The sequence below is a fragment of the Callorhinus ursinus genome, unplaced genomic scaffold, assembly GCF_003265705.2.
Source record: "Callorhinus ursinus isolate GAN/ISIS: 27379988/994484 unplaced genomic scaffold, GSC_fseal_2.0 scaffold14, whole genome shotgun sequence".
NCBI classification, from domain to species: Eukaryota; Metazoa; Chordata; class Mammalia; order Carnivora; family Otariidae; genus Callorhinus; species Callorhinus ursinus.
This window is the reverse complement of record NW_027397076.1, coordinates 43,188,992-43,197,752: the sequence shown is the minus strand read 5'-3', so window position 1 is coordinate 43,197,752 and position 8,761 is coordinate 43,188,992. Positions and strand designations below refer to the sequence as shown.

The following is an 8,761-nucleotide window of genomic DNA, read 5'->3' as shown; positions in this document are numbered from 1 at the left end:
TTTCTGTCTTCCTCAATTTCTTTCATAAGTGTTTATATATACAATGGAATATTACTTAGCTATCAAAAAGAATGAAATCTTGCCATTTGCAATGACATGGATGGAACTAGAAGGTATTATGCTAAGCAAAATAAGTCAGAGAGACAAATACCATATGATTTCACTCATATGTGGAATTTAAGAAACAAAACAGATGAACATAGGGGAAGGGAAGGAAAAATAAAATAAGATGAAAACAGAGAGGGAGGCAAACCATAAAGACTCAAAACTATAGGAAACAAACTGAGGGTTGCTGGAGGGGTGGTGGGAAGGGGATGGGGTAACTGGGTGATGGGCATTAAGGAGGGTACTTGAAGTAATGAACACATCATACAACTGATGAATCACTAAATTCTACCTCTGAAACTAAAAATACAGTATATGTTAATTAAGTTGGATTTAAATTTAAAAACTTTTTAAAAAGAAAAAAAATGCATGAAAATTTATTTCAACCTCTCAACATTTTAATGTTGTTTTGTTAGCTGTTCTCACTCAAAACATGTAAGTTGAAATGATGTGTTTTGATGTGGACAAGTTTGTGTAGAATAGATAAAGGCACAGTGTTTCTAGAATTGCTGTGTGCCTAAGGACCTCTTTACAAGAAGGTCATAGGAATAGAAAATGCCAGGACAACTGGAGTTGAGAGGTGTTGTAAGGATGGGGCATGAAGTAGGTCATTATGTCACAGGTATTTATATATATTGATTGATTGATAGATTGGTTTGATTACCATATAACTTAAATACAGTGAAATGTATAGATCTTAAGTATAAGTTCAGTGAGTTCAAATGTGTATATGGTGGAACTAAAACCTTTCCAAGATATACATTACCATCACCTGTAAAAGTTTGCTCATGCCACTTCTTTATCAGCCTCCACCCCCACCCCCACCCCATGTCAGGCAACCACTCTTCTAATTTAATTCAGCACTTAGATGAATTTTTTTGTCATAGGGAAAGTTCAGAAAGTTCAGTACCTCTGATAGGAATATCTTGTAACTGGTGAGGTTACCAGTTTATGAAATTTGTTTACTATCTTGATCTTCTTGCATAATATTTGCTAAGATTTTAGTGACATTGTTTTAGCTTGATGTGCATGGTTTTTTGAAGATCTATAAACAGCTGTCTTCTGCATATTCCAAACTTTAGAGGCAGGATATAGGAATTTAGTAGTGAAAGATCAGACTATGTAGTCTCTGGGACTTTTCCCAAGGGATCAGATCATTTGTATGTGTGTGGAGTAAGAAGCATTATATAATAGGTGCCTATTGTTTGTCCCACTATGATCCATGGACAGTCTGTCAGGATTATTGATCACGCTTATTAAAATTCAGATTCCTGGGCCTCATTTGTAGACTTACAGAATGAGAAGCTCCAGGAACTAGGGAATATACTGCTGCTTTTTTAAAAAGTGGTCATCACAAGTGACTTGCATACACAAATCTTGACTCAAACAAGAAAATTACTTAGCCTCTGTGAGTTTTGATGAACTAATCTGAGCTTCTTAATGGTTCTTAAATGAGTTAGGAAACCCTTAAGAGAATCCTTGGCATTCAGTAAGGCACAACCTATATTATCCAGTTTTACTATTGTTATGTTTCTTGTTATGAACACCCCTACTTAAAATCCTTGAATCTTCTCTTACTGTTTTGGTGAAAAGGAATAAAATCCATAACGTGATCTCAACCCTACATATCTCTTCACTCACATCTCTAGTATCAAGCACTCTCTTACTTTTTAAGGCCTGTCCCCATTAGTTACTTTTCAGTGCCATGTTTCCTCTCAACATAGAGCCTCTAGAAGTGCTGTTCTCTTACCTGGAACACTTTCTCTCTGTTCTCTGGAAACACCAGTTCAAATGTTATTTTCTCAAAGTTCTCTGAACACACTTCCTCAAAATAAGTCAAGTATCTAAGTCAAGTATCTCTAATTATGTAGTCTTCTGAGACTATTGCTATTTACATTTTTAAAGCATTTATCGTAATACCAATTTTATACTTATTATATGAATAGTGTGTATTATCTACACTTGACTTAAAAGGCTCAGATGGTTGAGCGTCTGCCTTCGGCTCGGGTCGTGGTCCCAGAGTCCTGGGATCGAGTCCCCCATTGGGCTCCCTGCTCCTTGGGAGCCTGCTTCTCCCTCTGCCTCTCTCTCTCTCTCTCTCTCCCCCCGTCTGTCATGAATAAATAAATAAAATCTTTAAAAAAAAAAGATTTAAAAAAGGGTAGGTACTATGTCTAGTTTTGTAAACCACTGATAAGTAGTAGGTGATTAAAAAAAATAAGACTGGTCAGGTTTGTTGTTTGTCCTAAATTAAGAGACCAAATAGATATGTATTATTTTTTGTTTATATCATCTTTTATTACAGACTATGACTGTACTTACATACATTAAATCATTACAGAATTCATATGTTAAGGCACTCAAGTCTCCCAAATTAAGGTACCTATTGTACTTTGTTCTCTAATTTCAAACATTAAAACACGAGAAGTAAAACTGCACCTTCATATTAAATTTGAGGCTTAAATTTGTAGAATAAAAAAAGTACTTTCAGAAATCTCAAGTCAGAAATTAACAGACTAGAGGTTGAACTAATAATCTTACCATGGTTTGATCATCACTTGGTTTATTCTTATTACAAATTTGCCTTTTTATTTACAAATCTAAACAGAATCAAAATTCTACTTTTAGATGGTACAATAGAGATATTAATGGAAGAGACAGATCCACATATTTGCTATGTCCCTGGACATTTATCTTGCTTTAAAATGCTAATCTTTTGTGCCTTGAGCTTCTTACTGAGCAGTGAACGTTTATCTGTGCACAATCCATTTCTCTTCCTGCTGGGATTTTCTTTAGAGTCAGTGGTGCCATCACTGAACAATTCTGAATGTGCTTCGTTAGGTATATTTGTTCTACGTGGAGTATTCTCAGAGATCACACTTTCATTTTTGGCTCCCATGGCTTCTCCTAAAGCTGTTAAAATTTCATCAGGTTGGTTTACCATAAACTTTGTATCTTCTTCAGTGAAGTATGTTTCTTGTTATGAACATGGTTTTAAGCATTTCTGTGAGGTCTATCAGTACTGAAAACCACTTGCTTTTCTTTCATCTTGTAAATGATGTGTTGAGTTTTGGCTGTGGCTGGAGTCCTTTTCTGACCATCCCTAACTAAGTCAATTTTAATAAAAAGGCTAACATCCCTGATATCTCCTGTCAAAGTGTGTTTAGCCTTCTGTTTACTCAGTAACTCAATAAGTTATCAGTAAGATAATTCCCTCTCCTCTGACATTTCCTTGAAGGTCTTCATTTACAGTTATATCCAGGATGACCAAATCAACAGCACAAAATATTGGATTTCCTCCATCCAGTATTGAAATACTGTATCCTGCTGACAGCTTCTGCAATTTCTTTGGTTGCTACCACTCATTCCATTGGGTGGCCATTGTCCATTGGTTTTCTCACTATGACAGTGTCCAGAATAAAGTCTTAGACATGCGTTTAGAAGCTCCAGAAATGTTTCTCAGCTTGTGTAAAGCCTCAGCTTAATTTTTAATTAAAATTTAGAGCATGATAGGTAAACCTAATTATTCTAATTTCCCATCCTTTAATAAAGTAAAGTAGCATAGCTTCATGTTAGCAATGGTCATTTAAAAAACAGCTATTTTAGGTATAGAGGACAAGTTTTATTATTTTAAATTTGAGACCTAAATTTGGGAAAGGTAAAATAAAAGGATTATCATAGGAAAAAGATACATACGTAAGCCACAGGTATCCAAATATAAGTTATAATATTCATTATGCAAGGAACAGTACACATAATATTTTAAAACACACACAAACACACACATGCATGTATACGCTCAGCAATAAGTGACTATAATATTAAGCATTTTTAACTTTTACAAAAATCAATAGTTATCAAAGATAATTTATAAATATGTCAAAAAGTACAGAGAATTAAAAATATATTTATGATAAAAAGAAATTCTGTTACTTGGGCACAAAATAACTAGTATTTAACAGAGAAAGCTCAAATTCTGCCTACTCCTTTTTTATTTGCATATCATCCCTAACAATTTGCAGTAAAGGAGTCACAGTCCTTTTTTACCCCTTGTGAATAAACCTATTATATTTAGCCAGTTTTGTTAAATTTTAAGTCTATTTCATTGCTTCCATGTCTCATTATTTTCACTTACTATAAGTCAGGCACACAAAATTCATCTCATTCATACCCTCTGCACTTACTGTACATCTTCAACTATATTTCATTATTTACTATTACATTTTGAAGCAACCACACCTGTTTTCCTTTAAAAGAAAATATTTCCTTTTTATCTCTCTTCTTGTCCTAGATAAAAAATATGCATTGCTCTACATATATTCTCTGATACCTTACATACATTTTTTTTTACATTTCTTCAAAATGAACAGGTATGTAACATGACCCAAATACATTTATATGTCTTCTTTAATTGAAGATTATAATACGTTACATATGAGCACAGATTATATTTTCTATGAATGTAATTTAAAAATTAGTTTAAGGTCTTACAGTTGACAAGAATCTTGAAATTACTACTTAAGTTGACATGTCTGTGTTTATCCTTATGGCTTGAACAAGGTAAAGAACTTTATAAACATGAATTCCTTTAAAAGACTTTCTTTATTACAGTTTTTCTTAGATGAACACAATATTTTGTTTATGAATAATTTTTAGAAACAACATATTTTGATTCATAAAGTAAATATGGAAATTTAGAATTAAAATCATAATACAATAATTTTTAAAATTTTATTTTTATTTTTTAAGATCTACTCTCAGCAGCTTTTGAGTATAAAATACAGGATTGTTAACCACAGTCACCATGCTGTTCATTAAATTCTCAGAATTTATTCATCTTGTAACTGGACGTTTGTACACTTTGACAACCTTTGCCTCTCACCCCTGCCTCTGGCAACCACCAATCTGTGCTCTGTTTCTAGGAGATCTATTTATTTAGATTACACATATAAGTGAAATCATATAGTATATCTCTTTCTCTTTCTGGCTTATTTTACTTAGTATAATGCCCTCAAAGTTCCGTCTAGGTCCATCCAGTTGTCACAAATGGCAGGATATCCTTCTTTTTATGGCTGAATAGTGTTCCATTGTGTGTGTGTGTGTATCACGTATTCTTTGTGGATCTGCAGACACTTAGATTGTTTTCATGTCTTGACTATTGTAACTTGGCCATTGTAAAAAATGCTACGGTAAACATAGGAGGACATATATCTCTTTGAAATAATGATTTATTTTCTCTTGAGAAGTGGGATTGCTAGATCATATGGCAGTTCTATTTTTAATTTTTTGAGGAACATCTGTACTGTTTTCCATAGTGGCTGTACCCATTACATTCCCACCAACTCTGTACAAGTGTTACCTATTCTCCACATCCTTACCAGCACTTGTCATCTCTTGTCTTTTTGATTGTAACTATTCTAATAGGTGAGAGGTGATATTGTGGTTTTGATTTGCATTTTTCTGATGATTAATGATGTTGAGCACCTTTTCATGTATCTGCTGACCACTTGATTATCTTTGGAAAAATGTCTATTCTGGTCCTTTGCTTGCCCATTTTTAATCAAGTTACCTGATTTTGTTTTTTTGCAATTGAGTGTATATTTTTACAGAAATAGGAAAAACAATTCTAAAATTTGTGTGGTAACACAGAAGTCACCTAATAGTCAAAGCAATCTTGAGAATAAAGCTGGAGGGATCACACTTTCTGATTTTAAACTATGTTACAAGGTTATAGTAATCAAAAAGGTATGGTACTGGCATAAAAACAGACATAGACCAACAGAACAGAATTAAGAACTTAGAAATAAACCCATGTATATATGGTTAACTGATCTTTGACAAATATTTGACAATACTCAATGAATAAAAGATTGAGTCTAGTCAATAAATAGTATTCACGTGCAAAAAAAAAAAGAAACTGACCCATATCTTACACCACTCACAAAATTTACCTCAAAATGGATTAAAGACTTAAACGTAAGACCTGAAACCATAAAACTCGTAGGAGAAAACAAAAGGAAAAAGCTCCTTGACGCTGTTCTTGGCAAGTATTTCATGGATCTGACAGCAACAGCATAAGCAAGAAAAACAAAACTAAACAAGTAGGACTACATCAAACTGAAAAGCTTCTCCAAAGCAAAAGAAATGATCAACAAGATGAAAAGGCAACCTGTGTAATGGGAGAAAATATTTATGAACCACATATCTGATAATGGGTTAATATCTCAAATATGTAAAGAATTCTTATAATTATTAGTCTTACACAAAGTAGAATATTATTTACACTGTGATAAAATTAGGAAGAGACATAAAGAGTTGTTTTGAAACTCAGTAACTCTCATTTTTAAAAAGAACCTTCTACTTATCAGAAATATTAAATTAACTTTTGTTAGCCCACATTATAAATCCCTATATTCACAAATAATATTTTAAAAGACTCTTTAAATTACGTTTATATGTTTATATATATCCTTATCTCTAACCAAGACCAAGACTATTAGCTTAATTCACTGAAGTTTAGAATATATTTTGGGGGGAGGGAGGAGCAGAGGGAGAGAGAAAATCTTAAGCAGGCTACATGCCCAATGTGGAGCCCAATATAGGACTCTATCTCACAACCCTAAGATCATGACCTGAGCCAAAATCAAGAGTTGGATGCTTAACCAACCGAGCCACCCAGGTGACTCTAGAATAATTTTTTTACAAAAAATATTTACTATCTAGCCTTTTACAGAGCTGTTTTAGGAAGGGGGAGAAAAGCTTTATTTAGAAGAGTCAAAATATGTAAAGCATTGAAAGTTAAACATTTAAAAAAATTCCTTATTTTTTTTAATTTATATAAATCCTAAAAAAGTATCAATTCAAATTTGAGCTCCAACAGATTGTAAAAGACCTTAAAATTTGCTTCATTGAATGCTTGTTTTATGGAGCCTCTCAAATGAACAAATTTGTTCATATCAAAAGTTCCTCGAACTGTCACTACACTTCCAAATTGCCCTTATTGAAATTATGCCAGTTGGAGGGATTTGCATATTAGTTAGGATTATAACATGAAACATGAAGAAAGCAGATTTTTAGTTTGGAAAGAACACAGATTTTAAAAAACTCCATGAGAACTGCAATAGTCAGTAAGGACATAGTTGTGAAACCACGTATCTTCAAAACCTGGCCAAAAACTAGTAGCTCGAAGAAGCCTCTAGCGCCGGCAGAGGGAATTAAGTAAAATATTTTCAGGAACGTAAAGACAGTACTGAGGAATGTCCTTATAAGTTTTGGAAAAGCTAAATTGATGTAACATTTGTCCAAAGGACACTAGTGTGACATGAGATTTCGAAACTGGCAGCTTCTAATCCACTTGAGAGGCCAGTTTTTCTGAACTCTGTCTCCTGTCCTTTGAACTTCAACTTATAAACCAGGAGTCAGCACCTTCAGTGAACAGGTTAAATCCAGACCCACATCTGTTTGTACAAATAAAGTTTTATTGGAACACAACCTCATTCATTTATTACATATTGTCTTTGGTTGTTTTCATGCTATAATACAGATTTGAGTCACAGCAAAGACTGTTTGGACCACAGAGCCTAAAATATTTACTATCTGGCCTTTTGTAGAAAGGTATTTATTGAACCTTATTAAGAGACATAAAGCCTTATAGACAATAGACAAGTAGAGAGGATGGCTGGTGGCAAATTAATGCTATGGAAGATCCACATAAGTGAAAATGTATACAAATTTGACCAATGACCTGGAAGTTTGGGGGGACTCTTTTCTCAGGACAGAGAAGAAAAACAAATATTGAGAAGACTGTGAAATAATTGGAGCTCAGATTAAAAATAAAACTTCATACTCATGGATAGGATGGCCCTTAGCAGAGGTATCCCAGATGTGCACACTACTATAGGACTGAGCTTCTTGTTAGCATCACTGAGGGACTGGCCAAATCTTGCTGAGTACTCTGCTTGCTAGGCTTCACCAGCCTGGGACCATTAGGGACACTCTACTGTTAGGTTAATTAGCTTGCTATAGCAAAGGAAAATACAAACCATGAGGAACCATGGTTTCCCCTTAAAATGGGGAGTCAAGGAAGGTTATTTTATAGCATTTTGGATGCTGAAATAAGCCATAGAATGATATTCGCAGGGATTAAATGGATTTTGTGAAATGAGCCGCTGGAAGACGAGTAGTCTTACTTTTAAAATACATGTCTCTATAGAGTTACCATAGCTTCAAATGAATGTGTCTAAATAAACTGATATTAAAGGGCTTGGGCTTAGTTTATCTTGCATGTCATGCTTGGTACAGTTTATCTGTTCTGTGAGTCCTCATACAGTTTTGGAAATATGGTTTCTGTTTCAGGGTGCAGTATAAGAACGTGCATTGTAGTAATAAACACCACACTCAGGTTTATAGGAAAAAGATGTAATTGAGACTAGGTGCAGCTTCTATTTGTATTTCTCTTAAATTGGTACAAATTAGTTTATATTTTTTATAAGATCTCCTTCCTCCCTTGGCCTCTGAACAACACTGATAAGAGTTGAGTGGAGTTACCAAACACTAAATACTCCTGCTAAGATCTCTCCCTTTATCTTTCCCTCTGACATATTCAGCATTATCCCACTACTGCTCTGCTTTAAAACTCCGGGGAGATTCTCAGTGG

At 34.0% G+C, this 8,761-nt stretch overlaps 1 pseudogene; it reads right to left on the bottom strand.

Moving 5' to 3' along the window:
• Positions 1 to 2,779: 2,779 nt before the first annotated feature.
• Positions 2,780 to 4,296, bottom strand: LOC112832566 (ethanolamine-phosphate phospho-lyase pseudogene; annotated as a pseudogene).
• Between the last annotated feature and the right edge of the window lie 4,465 nt (positions 4,297 to 8,761).